A 23,913-nucleotide genomic window follows, 5' to 3' on the forward strand; every position below is an offset into this window, starting at 1 on the left:
TGCAGGTTTGTAGTTCCTGTTGTTTTTGGTGTCTGCCCCCAGTATGTGAGGTTGGTTCACTGGCTTGTGTAGGCTTCCTGTTAGAGGGGACTGGTGCCTGTGTTCTGGTGGGTTGGTCTGGATCTTGTCTTTCTGGTGGGCAGGGCCACGTCCAGTGGTAAGTTTTGGGGTGTCTGTGAACTTAGTATGATTTTATGCATCCTCTCTGCTAATAGGTGGGGTTGTGTTCCTGTCTTGCTAGTTGTTTGGCATTGGGTGTCCAGCACTGGAGCTTGCTGGTCATTGAGTGTAGCTCAGTCTTAGCGTTGAGACAGATATCTCTGGGGAAGCTCTTGCCAATTGATATCACGTGGGGCCGGGAGGTCTTAGGTGGTCCAGTGTTCTGAACTTGGCTCTCCCTCCTCAGAGGCTCAGGCCTGACACCCAGACAGAGCACCAAGACCCTGTCAGCCACACAGCTCAGAAGAAAAGGGAGAAAAGAAAAAAAATGAAAGAGAGAAAAAAAAATAAAATAAAGTTATTAAAATTTTAAAATTTTTTATTTTTTTAAAAAGTAATTTAAAAAAAAGAAGAGAACAACAAAACCAATAAAGAAATCCACCAATGATAACAATCACTAAAACTAAACTAAGATAAACATAAAAATCAGAAACAAATCAGTCGCAGACAGCAAACCCCAAGTCTACAGTTGCTCCCAAAGTCCCCTGCCTCAGTTTTGGTACAATTCATTGTCTGTTCAGGTATTCCACAGATGCTGGGTACATCAAGTTGATTGTGGGGATTTAATCCACTGCTCCTGAGGCTGCACGGAGAAATTTTCCTTTCTCCTCTTTGTTCACACAGCTCCTGGGGGGTTCAGCTTTGGTTTTGGACCCCCTCTGCGTGTAGATCACCCTCAGGCATCTGTTCCTGCCCAGACAGGTTGGGGTTAAAGCAGAGGCTGATTAAGGGGCTCTTGCTCATTCAGGCCAGGGGTAGGGAGGGGTACAGTAGTTATAACTGGAATGTGGGGTGAGCCTGTGATGGCAGAGGCCGGCGTGATGTTGCAACTGCCTGAGGTGCACCGTGTGTTCTCCCAGGGAACTTGTCCCTGATCATGGGACCCTGGCAGTGGCGGGCTGCACAGGCTCCCAGGGGGTGGGGATCGTGACCTGTGATTGCCCATAGGATTTTTGGTGGCTGCAACCAGCAGCGTTAGCATTTCATGCCCGTCTCTGGGGTCTGAGCTGATAGCCACAGCTTGTGCCTGTCTCTGGAGCTCATTTAGGCAGTGCTCTGCCTTCTGTGGGCAGGCAGGGAAGGAGTCCCCTCTTCTTGCGCACCCTGAAACAGTGGTCTCTTGCCTGTTAGGCAGGTCCAGACTTCTTCCTGGATTCCCTCCTGGCTAGCTGTGGCACACTAGCCCCCTTCAGGCTGTGTTCACACAGCCAACCCCAGTCCTCTCCCTGGGATCTGACCTCCAAAGCCCGAGCCTCAGCTCCTAGCCCCCACCTGCCCTGGCAGGTGAGCAGACAAGCCTCTCAGGTTGCTGAGTGCTGGTTGGCACCTATCCTCTGTGTGGGAATCTCTCTGCTTTGCCCTCTGCACCCCTGTTGCTGCGCTCTCCTCTATGGCTCCAAAGCTTCCCCCCACCCACCCCCAGTCTCTCCCAGTGAAGGGGTTTCCTAGTGTGTGGAAACTTTTCCTCCTTCACAGCTCCCTCCCAGAGGTGCAGGTCCCATCCCTATTCTTTTGTCTCTGTTTTTTCTTTTGCCCTACGCAGGTACGTGGGGATTTTCTTGGCTTTTGGGATGTCTGAGGTCTTCTGCTAGCATTCAGTAAGTGTTCTGTAGGAGTTGTTCCATGTGTAGATGTATTTTTGGTGTATTTGTGGGGAGGAAGTTGATCTCCACGTCTTACTCCTCCACCATCTTGAAGGTTCCCCGCCAATGGAGTCTTGATAGAGATTGCATTGGCTTTTGGTAATATTGACATTTTAACAATATTAATTCTTCCAATCTGTGAGTTTGGATTATCTTTCCATTTATTTCCATTTATTTGTGTCTTCTTCCGTTTCTTTCATCAATGTCTTGTAGTTTTCAGTATAGAGATCTTTCACCTCTTTGGTTAAATTTATTCCTAAGAATATTATTGTTTTTGATGTTAGTGGAAGTGGGATCAATTTCCTTTTTAAAAATTTATTTTATTGAAGTATAGTTGATTTACAATGTTGTGTTAGTTTCTGGTGTACAGCAAAGTGATTCAGTTATACATACGTAAAATAGTTTGCATCTATTATTCCCAAATTCCCTATCCATCCCTCCCCCATCCCCCCTCCCACTTGGTAACCATAAGTGTGTTCTCTATGTCTGTGAGTCTGTTTCTTTTTCATAGATGGGATCAATTTCTTTATTTCTACTCAGATAATTAGTTTCTAGTGTATAGAAACACTACTGATTCTTTATATTAATTTTGTGTCCTGAAACTTTACTGAATTCGTTGTTTAGATCTTACAGGATTGTGTGTGTGTGTGTGTGTGTGTGTGTGTGTGTGTGTGTGTGTGTGTGTGAAGTCTTGAGGATTTTCTATATATAAAATGATGTCATCGGTAAATAGCACAAATTTTACTTCTTACTTTCCAATTCTGATACCTCTTTTTTCTTTTCATTGCCTAATTGCTCAGGTTAGAACTTCCAGTATGGTGTTCCATAGGAGTGATGAGAGTTGAGACTTTGTCTTGTCTTGATCTTAGAGGAAAAGCTTTCAACCTTTCATCACTGAATATGATATTATCTGTGAACTTGTCATATATGGCCTGTACATTGTACAGGCCATGTTGAGGTACATTCCTTCTATACCTAATTTGTTAAGATTTTCTATCATGAATGGGTGTTGAATTTTTAAGTGCTTTTTCTGTGTTTTGATATGATCATGATTTTTTTCTTTCTATTATGTGATATATCACATTTATTGATATGCATATATTTAACCATTCTACATCCTAAGGAAAAATCCCACTTGATCATGATGAATGATCCTTTCAATGTGCTGCTGAATTCAATTTACTAGTATTTTATTGAGAACTTTTGCATCTGTATTCATTAAGAATTTTGGCCTGTAGTTTTCTTTAATGTCCTTTTCTGATTTTGTTATTAGAGTAATGCTGTCCTTTGGGAGTGTTCCTCCTCTTCAATTTTCAGAAGATTTGGAAGTATTTGCAATCTTCTTTAAATATTTGGTAAAATTCCCTGTAAAGCCAATTGCCCCTGGGTTTTTCTTTGTTGGGAGATTTTTGATTACTGATTCAATCTCCTTACTAGTAATTGGTCTGTTCAGATTTTCTGTTTCTTCCTAATTCAGTCTTGGTAGGTTGTATGTTTCTAAGAGTTTTTCCATTTCTTCTAGGTTGTCCAGTTTGTTGGCATATATTGTTCACAGTAGCCTGTTAGGATTCTTTGTATTTCTGTTATGTCAGTTGGTAAAATCTTCCTTTTTATTTATAATTTTGTTGATTTGAGTTCTCATTTTTTTTCCCTTGGTTAGTTTAGCTAGATTTGTCAGTTTTATTTATCGTTTCAAAGAACCAACTCTTGGTTTGGTTAATCTTTTCTATTGTTTTCCTATTTTCTATTTTATTTATTCTGTTCTAATCTTTATTATTTCCATCCTTCAACTGACTTTGGGCTCAGTTAGTTCTTCTTACTGTAGTCCTTGAGGTGTAGAGTTAAGTTATTTATTTAAGAATTGTTTTTCTTTATTTTTTTATTGAAGTATAGTTGATTTACAATGTGTTTCAGGTGTACAATAAAGTGACTCAGTTTATATATATACATAAATATAAAATCAGTTATATATATAATCTGAAAAAGAATATATAATATTTAATATTATTTAATATATATATATTAATAATATAATATATATTATATATGTTCTTTTTCAGATTCTTTTCCATTATAGGTTATTATAAGATATTGAGTATAGTTCCCTGTGCCATACAGTAGGTCCTTGTTGTTTACCTATTTTATATATAGTAGTATGTATATGTTAATCCCAACCTCCTAATTTAGCCCCCCCTACTATCCCCTTTGGTAACTATACGTTTGTTTTCTATGTCTGTGAGTCTATTTCTGTTTTGTAAATAAGTTCATTTGTATCATTTTTTTAGATTCCACAAATAAGTGATATCATACGATATTCCTATTTCTTTTTTTTATCTTTTTATTATTTTTTAAATTTCTTTTTCTTTCTTTCTTTGTTTTTGGCTGCATCAGGTCTTAGTTGCAGCATGCAGGATCTTTTCCTTGTGGCACGTGGGCTCTTTGTTGCAGCGTGTGGGCTGCTCTCTAGTTGTGGCATGCAGGTTTTCTCTCTCTAGTTGTGACACTGGGCCTAGTTGCCCTGCGGCATGTGGGATCTTAGTTCCCTGACCAGGGGTCGAACCAGTGTCCTCTGAATTGCAAGGTGGATTCTCTACCACGGCACCACCAGGGAAGTCCCCATGATATTCCTATTTCTTAATGTACACATTTATTATTATGAGCTTTCCTCTTAGAATTGCTTTTGCTGTATCCCATAAGTTTGGATATGTTGTATTTCCATTTTCATTTTTCTCAAGAAACTTTTAAATTTCTTTAATTTTTTTCTTTGATCCTTTGGTTGTTCAGGTGGATATTGTTTAAATTCTAAGAATTCATGAACTTTCCAGTTTTCCTCCTCTTATTGATTTCTAGTTTCATATCATTGTGGTCAGAGAAGATATGTATATGGTATATGTATATGTATATGTATATGTATATATATATGGTATGCTCTTGAGCTTTCTAAGACTTCTTTTGTGGTCTAATATTTGGTCTGTCCTAGAGAGTGTTCCATGTGTGCTTAGAAGAATGTGTATTTCACTGGTTCTCAGATTGAATGTTCTATATACGTTAGGTTCATTTGGTCTGTAGGGTTGTTCAAATTCACTGTTTCTTTATTGATTTTCTTTTTGGATGATATATCCCTTGTTGAGAGTGGGGTATTAAAGTTTCCAGCCATTCTATTGCTGTTTATTTCTCCTTTTAGCTCTGTTAGTTTTTGCTTTATGTATTTAGGTGCTCAATATAGTTTATCACCTAAATATAATTATTTAAAAATTTTTGTCTGGTAAAACTGAAACCTGTGTTTTTGTAGGGTTGGTTTCTAGAGATTTATTTTGTTACTTTGAATAGGCCATGTTTCCTTTTTTCTTTGTATGACTTGAGATCTTTTGTTGAAAATTGGGCACAGGAAGAATGAGCCACCTCTCCAAGTCTTTGCAGACTGGCTCTGAGCAAAGGGAGAATTTCACTAATTCAACTGGCCTGAAGGTTTAATTCTTTTCAGACCTTTTCAGGGCATGTGTCTTCCCTGAGCCTGTGTGTGTGTTTCCCTCTAACTCCCCAGTATACATGCCTGCTTTTAAATCTGTTAATTTCCCTGCGTTTTACCCCTGCTTTTTCTCAGGTCTTCAAGGCTTTATTGTATTCTTCAGCCTATAGTGTCTTGCCCCCAGGCACCCACAGGTCCGCAGTCCCCTGTAGTTTTTATGTGTCATTTTGCCTGCCACTGCTCTCAGCAGCCTCCAACCTGATAATCAAATTATGCCACTGTTCCTGTCTGAGATTCAAGTCAGGAGAAACAGAAACTAGTCCCTCAGGGTTTTTCAGACAAGCCAAAATGTTGCAAGCAACTTCTACTCTTTCCCTTCTGTCCTGAGGAGAGGACCAGGGATTTGGCAGCTTTCTCCTGACTGTCTTACTCCGCACTATTCCACATCAGGGATGGGGAGGGGTAAATGTAAGCAAAAAATGCCACAAAATTTCCTATCATTTTGTGTGTGACTTTTTAAAAATTGTTATTCACTTGGTTGCTGCATAACGTTGATTTCTAGAGCTCACCAAAATTATTCTAGTCAGTCCATTGTTTACTTGATGTTTCCATGGGGGAGTGAGGGCCTGGAGCTTCCTGGTCCACCATCTTGCTTGTGTCACTATAACATTAATTTTAATAAGTGTACTTTTCATCACTTTTATATTCTAGAGGTCTTGTAATTTGTATTGATTTGTATTTTTCTCTTTGATGCAAGTGTAAAGAGAGTGTTTAAGTAATTTTTAAGTAGAAGAGCCTCTTTATAATCTAGTTTTTGTATTAATTTTTAGTTTTTTTCTTTTTAACTGGGGTATAGTTGTTTTACAATATTGTGTTAGTTTCTAACAAACAGCGAAGTGAAGTAGAGTTCCCTGTGCTCTACAGCAGGTTCTCATTAGTTATCTATTTTATACCTATTAGTGTATATATGTCAATCCCAATCTCCCAATTCATCCCTCCCCCCCCTTCCCCCCTTGGTGTCCATACGTTTGTTCTCTATGTCTGTGTCTCTATTTCTGCCTTGCAAACACGTTCATCTGTACCATTTTTCTAGATTCCATATATATGCGTGAATATATGATATTTTTCTCTTTCTGCCTTACTTCACTCTGTATGACAGTCTCTAGGTCCATGCACATCTCTACAAATGACCCAGTTTCATTCCTTTTTATGGCTGAGTAATATTCCATTGTATATATGTACTACATCTTCTTTATCCATTTGTCTGTCGATGGGCATTTAGGTTGCTTCCATGACCTGGCTATTGTAAATAGCTGCAGTGAACATTGGGGTGCATTTGTCTTTTTGAATTACGGTTTTCTCTGGGTATATGCCCAGTAGTGGGATTGCTGGGTTTAATTTTTAGTTTTATCAAGACTGTGTTTCTACATTTTTAGGTCATAAAATATTCTATGGCCTAGCATACTCAATTATTGCGTATTTCATGTGAACTTGTAAAGGTTTATATACTGTTTTCTGGGTACAAAATGCATATATATAAATTATATCTATCTAGTTAATAATATTGAGGTCTTCTGCATCCTCTTTTTCACCCCTTAATGTAGTGAAGGAAGGAGTCTTTAAGTACAGAGAAGCAAAGATAACAACACTCAGAATCCTAAAGATGTTAATTTCAAGGCCATTCCCATTTCATTACTGCTGTATTTTTTGGCAATTATATCCTCTTTAGTGCCCAGGCAATTTCAAGCTGGATTTTCTGTCACTTACAGAAAGAGACTTAAGTATTGATGATATCACTAATATTTTCTCTGGCATTAGTATTTGCCAGTCTATGTTTTTCTCTCATACTGATTCTTCAATTATTTGTTATTTCCTTTTGAATTTAATTTAATTTTGTAAATCATCTGAAATTCCTTGTTAAGGGCAGCAAATATAAACCTGTACATAATATCAAGTAACTTCAAATAGAGTACTTTTCCACCTCTGCTGCAGCTGTCATAATGTTAGTCTGTGACGTAAAGATTACTTGGTTTCTGTATTCTCTGTTTCAAAAAGCAAAGATGACTTTGATACATTAAATATTTATCTTTAGAATGGTTAGAATAAGCAATTTTCAATGCAGTAAATGCTAAGCCTCAGTTATCTGGAAAATCCACTTACATGGAAATGTACAGTTGATCCTTGAACATGCAGGAATTAGAGGCACTGACCTTCCTCACAATTGAACTTTACAGTTGGCACTCTGTATCCGATATTCTGCATCTGTGGAATCAACCAGCTGTTCATTGTGTAGTACTGTAGTATTTATTGAAAAAACCCCACATATAAGTGGATCTGCACAATTCTAATCCATGTTATTCAAGGTCAACTGTCTATACCCTAATATGGGAAACAGATGCATTATCAATATAGTAAATAGCATATTAAAAACTGAATACAATTGAAAAACAACCAAGAATGCCTTGGCAGCTGTTGTTTTAATATTGGTATTTTAAAAAATTTAATAGCTTTACTAAGGCATTAGTGACATAAAGTAAATAGCAAATATTCAAAGTATACAATTCAAAAAGTTTTGAAATATGTATAAACCTGTGAAATCATCACGTAAGTCAAGATAATGAACATACCCATCACCCCTAGAAGTTTCCTTGTATCACTTTATATTTCCTCCACACTGTTCCTTTCCTTACCTTACACCCTAATACAAATCAACTGTTGATGTGCTTTTGGTTATTATGCATTAATTTTAGCTTTTAAGAAATCTCTGTAAGTATAATTGTTCATTAAGTGCTCTCTTTTAGTTGGACTTTACTCAGCCTATGAATACACTCTTTGTAATTATTTTGAGATTCATCCTTGTTGCATCAATAACTCATTCCTTTTTATTGGGGACTAATATTCCATTGTATGGATATGCCATAATTTATCCATTCTCGTCCTGATGAACATTTGGGCTGTTTCCAATGTGGCTACAAATAAAGCTTCTATGAACATTTATTTACAAGTCTTTGTATGGACATATGCTTTATTTTTATTTATTTATTTATTTTTGGTAAACACCTAGGAAAAGAATGGACTATTTAATGTATTTAGTCTGTTTAGTGTATTTAATTTTAGCCATTCTAATTGTTGTATAGTAGTATTTCGTGGATTTAATTTGCATTTTTTAATGACTATTGATGTTGAATATTTTTTCATGTACTTATTGGATACTCATAGATCTTTCTTTAGTGAGGCATTTGTTCAAAGCTTTACCTTCCTAAAATTTGGGTGGTTTGTTTTCTTATTATTTTCTTACAAGAGCTGTTCATATATTCTGAATACAAATCCTGTATCAGATATGTGATTTGCAGATTTTTTTCTCCCTAGTTGTAGCTTGTTTTTTCAGATGTTTTTGAAGCGTGAGTTTTTAATTTGGATGAAGTTCTATTTATCAATTTATTCCTTTATGGATTGTGCTTTTGATATTATATGTAGGGCATTTTTTTTTCTAACCCTAAACTACAAGGTTTCCTGCTAAAAGTCTTATAGTTTATGAAACATTTTGAGTTAACTTTTGTATATAGTGTGAAGCATGAAAAGTTCAGTTTTTTTACTTAAGGACATCCAAATTTTCCAGAACAATTTGTCAAAGACAATTCTTTCTTCACTGAATTGACTTTGCATTTTGGTAAAAAATCAGTTCTGTGTATATATGTGGTCTTTATTACTATATCTTTATAAAACTTGAAATTGAATAGTATTCATTGTCCAAATTTGTTTTTCATTTTGGTAAGTTCCTTCGGCTATTCTAGGTCCTTTGTATTTCAGTGTAAATTTATATCTCAACCTCATAAAGGCCATTTATGACAAACTTTAATATTTTGGATATTAACCCCTTGTCAGTTGCATCATTTGCAAATATTTTCTCCCAGGCTATAGGTTGTCTTTTCGTTTTATTGATGGTTTCCTTTGCTGTGCAAAAGCTTTTAAATTTAATTCGATCCCATTTGCTTATTTTTGCTTTTGTTTCCTTTGCCTTATGACTCAGATAAAAAAATATTGCTACAATTTATGTCAGAGTATTTTCCCTATGTTCTCTTTTAGGAGTTTTATGGTTTCAGGTCTCACATTTAGGTCATTAATTCATTTTGAGTTTATTTTTGCATATGGTGTAAAAAATATTCTAATTTCATTCTTTTACATGTAGCTATCCAGTTTTCCCAGCATCATTCATTGAAGAGACTGTATATTCTTGCCTCCTTTGTCATAAATTAATTGACCATATAAGTGTGGGTTTATTTCTGGGCTCTCTGTTCTGTTTCATTGATCTATATGTCTCTTTTTGTGCCAGTACCATACTGTTTGCTTGTTTTATAAATTTATTTATTTATTTATTTATTTTTGGCTGCGTTGGGTCTTCATTGCTGAGAGTGGGCTTTCTCTATTTGCAGCGAGCAGGGGCTACTCTTTGTTGCGATGAACGGGCTTTTCATTGCAGTGGCTTCTCTTGTTGTGGAGCATGGGCTTCAGTAGTTGTGGCTCACAGGCTCTAGAGCAGAGGCTCAGTAGTTGTGGCGCATGGGCTTAGTTGCTCTGCGGCATGTGGGATCCTCCTGGACCAGGGCTCAAACCCGTGTTCCCTGCATTGGCAGGTGGATTCTTAACCACTGCGCCACCAGGGAAGTCCAGTACCATATTGTTTTTGTTTTTGTTTTAATTTATTTATTTATTTTTGGCTGTGTTGGGTCTTCGTTTCTGTGCAACGGCTTTCTCTAGTTGTGGCAAGCGGGGGCCACTCTTCATCGCAGTGTGCAGGCCTCTCACTATCATGGACTCTCTTGTTGCGCAGCACAGGCTGCAGACACGCAGGCTCAGTAGTTGTGGCTCACGGGCCTAGTTGCTCCACGGCATGTGGGATCTTCCCAGACCAGGGCTCGAACCCGTGTCCCCTGCATTTGCAGGCAGATTCTCAACCACTGTGCCACCAGGGAAGCCCCATACTGTTTTGATGACTGTAGCTTTGTAGCATAATCTGAAGTCAGGGAGCATGATACATCCAACTTTGTTTTTTTGGGGTTTTTTTTCCCCCTCAAGATTGCTTTGGCAATTCAGGGTTTTCTGTGGTTCCATGTAAATTTTAGGATTATTTGTTCTAGCTCTGAGGAAAATGTCATGGGTATTTTGATAGGGATTTCATTAAACCTGTAAATTGCTTTGGGTAGTATTACGATTTTAACAATACTAAATCTGCCAATTCATGAACACAGTTTATATTTTCATTTCTTTGTATCATCTTCAATTTCCTTCATCATTGTTTTATACATTTCAGAGTATAGCTCTTTCACCTCCTTGGTTTAAGTTTATTCCTAAGTATTTGATTCTTGATGGGATTTTAAATGGGATTTTTTTTTAACATTCTCTTTCTGATAGTTCATTAGTGTATAGAAAAGCAACAGATTTCTGTATATTCATCTTGTATCCTAAAACTTTACTGGATTCATTTATTAGTTACTGAATTCTAATAGTTTTCAGATAGATACTTTAGGGTTTTCTATATATAGTATCATGTCATCAGCAAATAGTGACAGTTTAAATTTTTCTTTTCCAATTTGGATGCCTTTTCTGTTTCTTGTCTGATTGCTGTGTCTAGGACTTCCAATACTCTGCTAAATATAAGTGGTGAGAGTAGGCATCTTTGTCTTGTTCCTTATATTAGAGGAAAAGCTTTCAGCCTTTCACCATTATGACGTTAGCTGTGGTTTTGTTATAAGTGGCCTTTACTACGTTGAGATGTCAAATCATATTCCTGATTTGATGAGAGAGTTTTCATTGTGAATGATGTTGAATGTTGTCAAATGCTTTTTCTGCATCTATTGAGATGACCATGTGGTTTTTATCCTTCTTTTGTTAATGTGGTGTACCATCTTGATTGATTTGTGGATATTGAACCATCTTTGCATCCCTGGAATAAATTTCATTTGATCACGGTGTATGACACTTTTTATATATTGTTGAATTCAGTTTGCTAATATTTTGCTGAGGACTTTTGCATCTATTTATCATATATTGGCCTGTAATTTTCTTTTTTTGGTTGCATCTTTGTCTGGTTTTGGTATCAGGGTAATGGTGGCCTCATAGAATGAGTTTGCGAGTGTTCTCTCCTCTTCAATTTTTTGGAATACTTTGAGAAGGATAGATATCAGCTTTTCTTACTGTGTTTGGTAGAATTCCACTGTGAACCCATCTGGTCCTGGACTTTCCTTTGCTGGGAGTTTTTAACTTACAAATTCAAGTTCACTGCTGCTGATTGGTCTGTTCAGATTGTCTGTTTCTTCCTGATTCAGTCTTAGAAGATTGTATGTCCCTAGAAACCTATCCATTTCTTCTACATTACCCAATTTGTTGGCATATAACTATTTGTAGTAGTCTCTTATGATTTTTTGTATCTCTGTAATTGCACTTGTAGTTTCTCCTCTTCCATTTCTTATTTTGTTTATTTGGGTCCCCTCTTTTTCTCTTGATGAGCCTGGCTAAAGGTTTATCAATTTTCTTTATCTTTTAAAAAAAAACAGTTCTTTGTTTGTCTGATATTTTATTTTTCTTTTTTCTTTTTTTTTGTGGGAGGGGGTTCTATTTTATTTATTTCCTCTCTGATCTTTATTATTTCCTTCCCTCTTCTGACTTTGGACTTTGTATGTTCTTCCTTTTTGTAATTCCTTTAGAGGGTAGGTTATGTTGTTTATTTGATATTTTTCTCGTTTCTTGAGGTAGGCCTGTATCACTATACTTTCCTCTTAGAACAGCTTTTGCTGCATCCCATAGATTTTGGAAAGTTGTGTTATTGTTTTCATTTTTCTTGAGGTATTTTCCGATCTCCTCATCGGTTTCTTCATTGACCCATTTTTAGTAGCATATTGTTTGGTTTGCACGTGTTTGCGTTTTTCCAATTTTTCTTCCTTGTGTTTCCCCCCCCTTTTCTTCTTTACCATTTTCCACCCACCCTTGTGGGCAGAAAAAGTGCTTGATATAATTTATATCCTTTTAAATGTAATGAGACATGTTTTGTGGTCTAGCATGTGATCTATCCTGGAGAATATTCCATGTGCACTTGAAAAGAATGTGTATTCTGCTATTCTAGGATGTGATGTTCAATAGACATCTGTTAAGTCCAACTGGTCTATTGTGTCATTTAGGACCTCTGTTGCCTTACTGATTATCTGCCTGGATGACCTGTCCTTTAACATCCCACTGACATCAAAATCCCCTACTATTATTGTATTATTGTCAGTTTCTTCCTTTGTGTCTCTTAATATTTGCTTTGTATATTTAGGTGCTGCTATATAAGTTGCATATATTTTAACAAGTTTTATATCCTCCTCTTGTATTGATCTCTTTATCATTATATAACGTCCTTCTTTGTCTCTTTTATAGACTGTTTTAAGGTCTATTTTGTATGATATGAATTTGCCACACCAGCTTTCTTGTCATTTTTATTTTCATGAAATATCTTTCTCTTTGCTCTCACTTTCATTCTGTGTGTGTCTTTAGCTCTGAAGTGAGTTTCTTGTAAGCACCATATGGATGCATCTTTTTTTTTTTTTCAAATCCAATCATCCCCTTATGTCTTTTGATTGTAGCATTTAGTCTATTGACATTTAAAGTGATTATTGATAGGTATGTACTTATTGCAATTTTGTTACTTGTTTTCTGGTTATCTTTGTAGTTCTTCTCTGTTATTTTCTTCTTTCAGTTTCTTCCCTTCTGGTTTGATTATTTTCTTTAGTTGTATGCTTATGTTTCTTTCTGTCTAGTTTTTGTGTACCTTTTTATGTTTTTGATTTGTGGTTACCATGGGGTTCATATATGTTGACCTATAACTATATCTACTTGTTTTAAATGGGTAATCATTTAAGTTCAAACACATTTTAAAAGATCTGCATTTTTTACTCCCCTCTCCCACATTTTCTGTTTTTGATGTATTATTTTATACTTCATGTTTATCCCTTAACTGTTTATTGTAGTTGATTTTACAGTTTTTTATCTTTTAGTCTTTATACTAGCTTATTTAAGTGGTTGATCCGCAACATTTACTATTTATTTGCCTTTACTAGTGGGATTTTTCTTTTCCTATAAATTTTTCCTTCTTATTGTAACCCTTTTTTTTTTTTCCCACTTAGAGAAGATCCTTCAACATTCCTTTTAGGGTCAGTTTAGTATTGATGAACTGTTTTTGCTTATCCAAGTTCTTCATCTCTCCTTCAAGTCTGAAGGAGAATCTTGCTGTGTAGAGTATCCTAGGTTGTAGGTTTTTCCCTTTCAGCACTTTAAATATATCATGTCACTCCATTCTGGCCTACAAAGTTTCTGCAGAAAAATCAGCTAATAAACTTACGGGGGTTCCCTTGTATGTGACTCTATTTTTCTCTTGCTCCCTTTGAATTTCTCTCTTTATCTTTTACTTTGCCATTTTAATTATGATATGTTTTGGTGTCGGTCTTTTGGGGTTTATCTTGTTTGGGACACTGTCTGCTTCCTGTACCTGAATATCTGCTTCTTTCTTCAGGTTTGGGAGGTCTTCAGACATAATTTCATCAAATATATTTTTGATCCCTTTCTTCTCTTTTTGGGACCCCTATAATGCAAATGTTAGTATGCTCAAAGTTTTTCCACAGGTCCCTTAAACTGTTCTAATTTTTTAAAAAATTTATATGCTCTTTGCTGTTCTGATTGAATGATTTCCAGTATTCTATTATCTTCCAGATCACTTATGTGTTCTTCTGTATCATCTAGTGTGTTTTTCATTTCAGTTATTGCATTCTTCAGCTCTGATTGGTTCTCTTTAAAATTTTCTAGTTCCTTGTTAAAATTCTATGTTCATCTATTATTTTCCCTAGTTAGCATTCTTATTGCTAATGCTTTGAACTGTGTATCTGGTAAATTATTTATCTGTTTCATTAGTTGTTTATTTCAGAGCTTTTTTTCTTTCTTTCTTTTTTTCAGTAGTGTATTTATCATAATAATGTAATTTTTTCCCTAAATGAAACCATGTTCATTATAAAAATGCAAAAACATACATGTATATAAAGGAGAAGAGTGACATTTGCTCTTTTTGTGTTCCTTTTCCATAATACCCCTTTCCTCATCCAGAGATAAACACCGTTAATGATTTTGTATACCACATCCTTCCCAAACCATTTCTATGCATTTACCAAAATATGTGTTTGTGTGCCTTTATATTTATATATATTAGACATATATACACATGTATATGGTTTACACATTATAGTATCATATTACACATATTGCTCTGTAAGCTGATTTCCCTTTAAATATATCATAGATATATATTAATGGCCAATTGCCTTCTCATGATGTTTTACCAGTTTATATTACCTCCAAGAGGTGTGCTTTTTTTTTTATTTTTTATTTAAAAAAATTTTTTTATTTTATATTGGAGTATAGTTGATTTACAATGTTGTGTTAGTTTCAGGTATACAGCTAAGTGATTTAGTTATACATATACATATATGTATTCTTTTTAAGATTCTTTTCCCAAATAGGTTATTACAGAGTATTGAGTAGAGTTCCCTGTGCTATACAGTAGGTCCTTCTTGCTTATCTATTTTATATATATTAGTATGTATATGTTAATCCCAAACTCCTAATTTATACCCCCACCCGACATTTCTGCTTTGGCAATCATAAGTTTGTTTTTGAATTCTGTGAGTCTGTTTATCTTTTGTAAATAACTTCATTTGTATCTTTTTTTAGATTCCACATATAAATGATATCATATAGTATTTGTCTTTCTCTTTCTGACTTACTTTACTTAGTATGATAATCTCTAGGTTCATCCATGTTGTTGCAAATGGCATTATTTCATTCTTTTCTATGGCTGAGTAATATTCTATTGTATATATGTACCACGTCTTCTTTATCCATTCCTCTGTCAATGGACATTTAGGTTGATTCCATGTCTTGGCTGTTGTAAATAGTGCTGCAATAAACATTAGGGTGCATGTGTCCTTTTCAAAGTATGGTCTTCTCTGGATATATGCCCAGGAGTGGGATTGCTGGATCATATGGTAGCTCTATTTTTAGTTTTTTAAGGAATCTCCATAATGTTCTCTCTAGTGGCTGCACCAATTTACATTCCCACCAACAGTGTAGGAGGGTTCCCTTTTCTCCATACCCTCTCCAGAATTTATTGTTTGTAGACGTTTTGATGCTGTCCATTCTGACCAGTGTGAGGTGATACCTCAGTATAGTTCTGATTTGCATTTCTCTAATAGCTATGTTAAGCATCTTTTCATGTGCTTCTTGACCATCTCTGTGTTTTCTTTGGAGAAATGTCTATTTAGATCTTCTTCCCCTTTTTTGATTGGGTTTTTTTTTCATATAGAGCTGCATGAGCTGTTTGTATATTTTGGAGATTAATCCCTTGTCACATCATTTGTCAGTTGCATCATTTACAAATATTTTCTCTCATTCTCTGGGATTTTTGTTTTGTTTTGGTTTGTTTTATTTATGCTTTCTTTTGCTGTACAAAACCTTTTAAGCTTAGTTAGGTCCCATTTGTTTATTTTTGGTTTTATTTTCATTACTCTAGGAGGTGGATCCAAAAAGATATTGCTGCGATTTATGTCAAAGAGTGTTCTGCCTGTATTTTCCTCTAAGAGTTTTACAGTATCTGGTCTTACATTTAGGTCTTTAATCCATTTTGAGTTTTTTTTGTGTATGGTGTTAGAGAATGTTCTAATTTCTTTCTTTTACATGTAGCTGTCCAGTTTTCCCAGCACCACTTATTGAAGAGACTGTCTTTTCTCCATTGTATATTCTTGCCTCTTTCGCTGTAGATTAATTGAGCATAGGTGTGTGGGTTTATTTCTGGGCTTTCTCTCCTGTTCCATTGATCTATAAGTCTGTCTTTGTGTAATATCATACTGTTTTGCTTACTGTAGCTTTGTAGTATAGTCTGAAGTGAGGGAGCCTGATTCCTTCAGTTCCATTTTTCTTACTGAAGATTGTTTTGGCTATTCGGGGTCTTTTGTGTTTCCATACAAATTTTAAGATTTTTGTTCTAGATCTGCCAAAAAAAAAAAAAATTGCCATTGGTAATTTGATAGGGATTGCATTGAATCTGTAGATTGCCTTGGGTGGTACAGTCATTTTGACAATATTGATTCTTGCATTCCAAGAATATGGTATATCTTTCCATCTGTTTGTGTCATCTTTGATTTCTTTCATCAGCATCTTATAGTTTTCAGAGTACAGGTCTTTTGCCTCCTTAAGTAGGTTTATTCCTAGGTATTTTATTCTTTTTGATGTGATAGTAAATGGGGTTGTTTCTTGAATTTCTCTTTCTGATGTTTCATTGTTAATGTATAGAAATGCAACAGATTTCTGTGTATTAATTTTATATCCTGCAACTTTACCAAATTCATTAATGAGCTCTAGTAGTTTTCTGGTAGCATCTTTAGGATTTTCTATGTATAGTATCATGTCATCTGCAAACAGTGACAGTTTTACTTCTTTTCCAATTTCGACTTGTTTTATTTCTTTTTCTTCTTGGATTGCTATGGCTAGGACTTCCAGAACTATGTTGAATAAAAGTGGTGAGAATGGACATCCTTATCTTGTTCCTGGTCTTAGAGGAGATGCTTTCACTTTTCACCATTGAGTATGATGTTAGCTCTGGGTTTGTCATATATTGCCTTTATCATGTTGAGGTATGTTCCCTCTATGCCCACTTTCTGGAGAGTTTTTATCATAAATGGGTGTTGAATTTTGTCAAAAGCTTTCTCTACATCTATTGAGATGATAATATGGGGGTTTTTTTCTTTTTTTTTTAAATTGAAGTGTAGTTGATTTACAATGTTGTGTTAATTTCTGCTGTACAGCAAAGTGACTTAGTTATACATATATATACATACTTTTTCATATTCTTTTCCATTACAGTTTATCACAGGAGATTGGATATAATTCCCTGTGCAAGACAGTGGGACCTTGTTTTTTATCCATTCTAAATATGCCAGTTTGCATCTGCTAATCCCCATATCCCAATCCATCCTTATCCCACTCTCCTCCCCCGTGGCAGCCACCAGTCCATTCTCTTAGTCTGTCATTCTGTTTCTGTTTAATAGGTAGGTTCATTTTGGTCATATTTTAGATTCCACATATAATTGATATCATATGGTACTTGTCTTTCTCTTTCTGACTTACTTTACATAGTATGATAATCTCTAGGTTCATCCATGTTGCTGCAAATGGCATTATTTCATTCTTTTTTATGGCTGAGTAATATTCCATTGTATATATGTACCACATCTTCTTTATCCATTCATCTGTCGATGGACATTTAGGTTTTTTCCATGTCTTGGCTATTATGAATAGTGCTGTTGTGAACATAGGAGTACATGTATCTTTTCAAAGTGTGGTTTTCTCCAGATATATGCCCAGGAGTGGGATTGCTGGATCATATGACAGCTCTATTTTTAGTTTTCTGAGGAAGCTTCATACTGTTTTCCATAGTGGGTGCACCAATTTACATTCCCACCAACAGTGTAGGAGGGTTCCTTTTTCTCCATACCCTCTGCAGAATTTATTGTTTGTAGATGATGGCCATCTGACTAGTGTGAGATGATACCCCATTGTAGTTCTGATTTGCATTTCTCTAATAATTAGCTCTGTGAAGCATCTTTTCTTGTGTTTCTTGGCCATCTGTGTGTTTTCTTTGGAGAAATGTCTATTTAGATCTTCTGCCTCTTTTTTGATTTTTTTTTTTAATATAGAGCTGCATGAGCTGTTTATATATTTTGGAGATTAATCCCTTGTCGGTCACATCATTTAAAAATATTTTCTTTTATTCTTTGGGTTGTCTTTTCATTTTGTTTGTGGTTTCCTTTGCTGCGCAAAAGCTTGAAAGTCTGATTATATCCCATTTGTATATTTTTGTTTTTATTTCTTTTGCCTTGGGAGACTGACCTAAGAAAACATTGGTACGATTTATGTCAGAGAATGTTTTGCCTATGTTCTCTTCTAGGAGTTTTATGGTGTTATGTCTTATATTTAAGTCTTTAAGCCATTTTGAGTTTATTTCTGTGTATGGTAAGAAGGTGTGTTCTAACTTCATTGAGTTACATGTGGCTGTCCAACTTTCCCAGCACCACTTGCTGAAAATATTATCTTTTTCCCATTGTATATTCTTGCCTCTTTTGCCAAAGATTAATTTACTGCAGATGTGTGGGTTTATTTCTGGGCTCTCTATTCTGTTCTATTGCTCCATATGTCTGTTTTTGTGCCAGTACCATGCTGCTTTGATTACTGTAGCTTTGTAGCATTGTCTGAAGTTTGGGAGGGTTATGCTCCTGGTTTGTTCTTTTTCTTCAGGATTGATTTGGTAATTCTGGGTCTTTTATGGTTCCATATGAATTTTATGATAATTTGTTCTAGTTCTATGAAAAATGTCATGGGTAATTTGTTAGGGATCACATTAAATCTGTAGATTGCTTTGGGTAGTATGGTCGTTTTAACAATATTGATTCTTCCAATCCAAGAGCATGGGATATCTTTCCATTTCTTTGAATCATCTTCAGTTTTCTTTATTAATGTTTTATAGTTCTCAATGTATAAGTCTTTCACCTCCTTGGTGAGGTTTATTCCTATTTATTTTATTTTTGGGGTTGTGATTTTAAAAGTTATTATTTTTCTTAGCATTCCCTTTCTGATGTTTCATTGTTGGTGTAAAGAAATGTAACCAATTTCTGTATGTTAATCTTGTATCCTGCTACCTTGCTGAATTCATTTATCAGTTCTAGTATTTTTTGTGTGAAGTCTTTAGGGTTTTCTATATATAGTATCATATCATCTGCATATAATAACAGTTTTACCTCTTTCCTTCCAATTTGGATATGTTTTATTTCTTTTTCTTGTGTCATTGCTGTGGCTAGGACTTCCAATGTTATGTTGAATAGAAGAGATGAGAGTAAGCATTCTTGTCTTGTTCCAGATTTTAGCAGGAAGGCTTTCAACATTTCACCATTGAGTATTATATTGGCTGTGGGTTTGTCATTAATAGCTTTTACTGTTTTGAGATATGTTCCCTCTATACTGACTTTGATAAGAGTTTTTATCATGACTGGATGTTAAATTTAGTCAAATGCTTTTTCTGCATCTATTGAGATGATCATGTGTTTTTTGTCTTTTCTTTTTCTGATGTGGTGTATCATGTTGATTGATTTGTGTATGTTGAACCATCCTTGTGAACTTGGGAAGAATTCCACTTGGTTGAGGTGTATGATCTTTTTTATGGGTTGTTGGATTCGATTTGCTAATATTTTGTTGAGAATTTTTGTATCTATGTTCATCAAAGATATTGGCCTGTAATTTTCTTTTTTGGTGGTGTCTTTGTCTGGTTTTCGTATCAGGGAGATGGTGGCTTCATAGAATGTCTTTGGGAGTGTTCCCTCCTCTTCAGTTTTTTGGACGAGTTTGAGAAGGATTGGTATGATTTCTTCCTTGTATGTTTGGCAGCATTTTCCTGTGAAGCCATCTGGTACTGGACTTTTGTTTGTAGGGATTTTTTAAATTACAGATTCTATTTCACTTCTAGTGATCAGTCTGTTCAAATTATCTAATTCCTTTGTCATTCAATTTTGGTGCACTGTATGTTTCTAGAAACTTGTCCATTCCTTATAGATTGTTGAATTTGTTTTAATATAATTGTTCATAGTATTCCCTTAAGGTTTTTCATATTTCTGCAGTATCTGTTGTTATGTCTCCTTTTCCAGTTCTCATTTTGTTTATTTGGGTTCTCTCTCTTTTTTCTTCTTGGGGAGCCAGGCCAGATGTTTGTCAATCTTGTTTATCCTTTCAAAGAGCCAGATCTTGGTTTTATTGAATTTTTCTATTTTTAAAAATTTTTATTTTATTTATTTCCTCTCTGATCTTTATTATTTCCTTCCTTCTGCTGACTTTAGGTTTTGTTTCTTCTTCTTTTTCTAATTCTTTTAAGTGGTGGGTTCGATTGTTTATTTGAGATTTTTCTTATTTTTTTGAGGACTGCCTGTATTATTATGAACTTCCCTCTAAGAACTGCTTTTCTGTATCCCATAGATTTTGTGTGGTGTGTTTTCATTGTCATTTGTCTCTGAGTATTTTTTAATTTCCTCTTTGATTTCATCACTGACCCATTGGTTTTTTAGTAGCATGTTTTTTAGTCTCTGTGTAATCATTTTTCCTCATTTCTTTTTCTGTCATTAATTTCTAGTTTCATGCTGTTGTGGTCGGAAAAGATGCTTGAGATAATTTCTACACTCTTAAATTTGCTGAGGATTGTTTTGTGCCCTAGTATGTGGTCAATCCTAGAGAATGTTCCACATGCACCAAAAAGAATGTGTATTCTGGTTTTTTTGGATGTAATTTCCTAAAAATCTCAATTAAATTTAACTGTTCTAGTGTATCATTTAGTATCTCTGTTGCCTTATTGATTCTCTGTCTGGAAGATCTGTCTATTGATGTGAGTAGGGTGTTAAATTCTCCTACTATTATTGTATTCCTATCAATTTCTCCCTTTATGTCTGTTAAAAATATGAAATGCTTTATGAATTTCCATGTCATCCTTGCACAGGGGCCATGCTAATATTCTCTGTATCATTCTAATTTTAGCATATGTGCTGCCAAAGTGAGCATGATCATATGGTTTTATTCTTCAATTTGTAAACATGGAGTATCACACTGATTGATTTGCAGTTACTGAAAAATCCTTGCATCCCTTCGATAAATTCCACTTTACATGGTGCATGATCCTTTTAATGTACTGTTGGATTCAGTTTGCAAGTATTTTGTTGAGGACTTTTACGTCTATGTTCATCAGTCTTTGATTCTCTCTTTTTTTTTTTTTGCAGTATCTTTGTCTGGTATTGGTATCAGAATAATGGCCTCATAGAATGAGTTAAGGAGTGTTTCTTCCTCTGAAGTTTTTTGAAATAGTTTCAGAAGGATCAGTGTTAACTCTTCTCTAAATGTTTGATAGAATTCGCCTGTGAAGCCATCTGGTCCTGTACTTTTGTTCGTTGGGAGTTTCAATTTCGGTGCTTGTGATTGGTCTGTTTATACTTTCTATTTCTTCCTGGTTCAGATTTGGGAGATTGTACCTTTCTAGGAATTTGTCCATTTCTTCTAGGTTGTCCATTTTATTGGCATATAGTTTCTTGTAGTAGTGTCTTATAATCCTTTGTAATTCTGTGGTGTCAGTTGTAACTTCTTTTTCATTTCTAACTTTATTGATTTGAGCCCTCTCCCTTTTTATCTTGATGAGTCTGGCTAAAGGTTTATCAATTTTGTTTATTTTTTCAAAGAACCAGCCTTTAGTTTCATTGATGTTTTCTACTGTTTTCTTCATCTCTATTTCCTTTATTTCTGCTCTGATTTTTATGATTTATTTCTTTCAGCTAACTCTGGGTTTTGTTTGTTCTTTCTCTAGTTGCTTAGGTGTAAGGTTGGGTTGCTTATTTGTGATTTTTCTTATTTCCTGATGTAAGATTGTATTGCTATAAAGTTCCCTCTTAGAACCGCTTTTGTCACATTTCATATGTTTTGGATCATCCTGTTTCCATTTTCATTTGTCTCTAGGTATTTTTTATTTCCTGTTTGATTTCTTCAGTGATCCAGTGGTTGTTTAGTAATATATTGTTTAGCCTCCACATGTTTGTGTTTTTTACAATTTTTTTCTTGTAGTTGACTTCTAATCTCATAGTGTTGTGGTCAGGCAAGGTGCTAGATATGATTTCAATTTTCTTAAATTTACTGAGGCTTGCTTTGTGGCCCAGCATGTGATCTATCCTGGAGAATGTTCTATGTGCACTTGAGAAGGTGTATTCTGCTGCTTTTGGATGGAATGCTCTATAAGTATCAATTAAGTCCATCTGATCTAATGTGTCATTTAAGGCCTGTGTTTCCTTATTGATTTTCTGTCTGGATGATCTGTCCCTTGATGTAAATGGGGTATTAAAACTCCTCACTATATTGTGTTACTGTCAATTTCTCCTTTTATGGCTGTTAGCATTTGCCTTATATATTGAGGTGCTCCTATGTTGGGTGCATATATATTTACAATTGCTATATCTTCTTCTTGGATGGATTGCTTGATCATTATGTAGTGTCCTTCTTTGTCTCTTGTAACAGTCTTTTTTTTAAGGTCTATTTTGTCTGATATGAGTATTGCTACTCCAGCTTTCTTTTGATTTCCATTTGCATGGAATACCTTTTTCCATCCCCTCACTTTCAGTCTGTATGTGTCCCTAGATCTGAAGTGGGTCTCTTTTAGACAGCATATATACGGGTGTTGTTTTTGTATGCATTCAGCCAGTCTATGTTTTTGGTTTAATCTGTTTACATTTCAGGTAATTATTGATATGTATGTTCTTATTGCCATTTTATTCATTGTTTTGGACTTGTTTTCATAGGTCTTTTTTCTTCCCTTCCTTTTTTGTTCTCTTCTATTGTGATTTGATGACTATCTTTAGTGTTGTGTTTGTATTGCTTTTTCTTTTTTGTGCGTACATCTATTGTAGACTTTTGGTTTGTGGTTACCATGAGTTTTTGATGTAGCAGTCTGTATATATACAAGACTGTTTTAAGTTGCTGGTCACTTAATTTCAAATGCACATCCAATATCCTGCATTCGTACTCTCGTCTTCTCACAATTGCTGTTTTTGATATCATATTTGTGTGTGAATGATCTACTACATTTAGGTTTGCCTTTACTGGTGAGCTTTCCAATTCGTAATTTTCTTGTTTCTAGTTGTGACCTTTCCTTTCCTTCTAGAGAAGTTCCTTTAGCATTTGATGCAAAGCTGGTCTAGTGGTGCTGAATTCCCTTAGCTTTTGCTTGTCTGTAAAGCTTTTGATTTCTTTGTCAAATCTTAATGAGAGCCTTGCTGTGTAGAGTATTCTTGGTTGTAGGCTTTTCCCTTTCATCACTTGAAATATATCATGCCACTCCCTTCTGACCCACAGAGTTTCGGCTGAGAAATCAGCTGATTACTTTATGGGAATTTCCTTGTATGTTGTTTGTTGCTTTTCCCTTGTTGCTTTAATATTTTCTCTTTGTCTTTAATTTTTGTCAATTTGATTAATATGTTCCTCGGTGTGTTCCTCCTTGGGTTTATCCTGCCTGGGACTCTCTGTGCTTCCTGAACTTGGGTGTCTGTTTCCTTTCTCATGTTAGGGAAATTTTCAGCTATTATCTCTTCACATATTTTCTCAGGCCCTTTCTCTCTCTCTTCGCCTCCTGGGACCCCCATAATGTGAATGTTGGTGAATTTAATGTTGTCCCAGATGTCTCTTAAAGTGTCCTAATTTCTTTTCATTCTTTTTTCTTTATTCTGTTCCGTGGCAGTGATTTCCACAATTCTTTCTTCCAGCTCACTTATCTGTTTTTCTGCCTCATTTATTCTCCTACTGATTCCTTCTGGTGTATTTTTCATTTCAGTTATTGTATTGTTCAACTCTGTTTGTTTGTTTGTTATATCTCCTAGCTCTTTGTTAAGCATTTCTTATGTCTTCTTGGTCTGTGCCTCCATTCTTTTTCTGAGATCT

General features: G+C 35.2%; 1 non-coding gene across 1 annotated transcript; it reads right to left on the reverse strand.

Moving 5' to 3' along the window:
• Positions 1–20,896: 20,896 nt before the first annotated feature.
• Positions 20,897–21,003, reverse strand: LOC118893674. The gene has a single exon (XR_005019532.1). It is a non-coding gene; the product is annotated as a U6 spliceosomal RNA (small nuclear RNA).
• Between the last annotated feature and the right edge of the window lie 2,910 nt (positions 21,004–23,913).

This window comes from Balaenoptera musculus, chromosome 3 (assembly GCF_009873245.2).
Source record: "Balaenoptera musculus isolate JJ_BM4_2016_0621 chromosome 3, mBalMus1.pri.v3, whole genome shotgun sequence".
Taxonomy (NCBI): domain Eukaryota; kingdom Metazoa; phylum Chordata; class Mammalia; order Artiodactyla; family Balaenopteridae; genus Balaenoptera; species Balaenoptera musculus.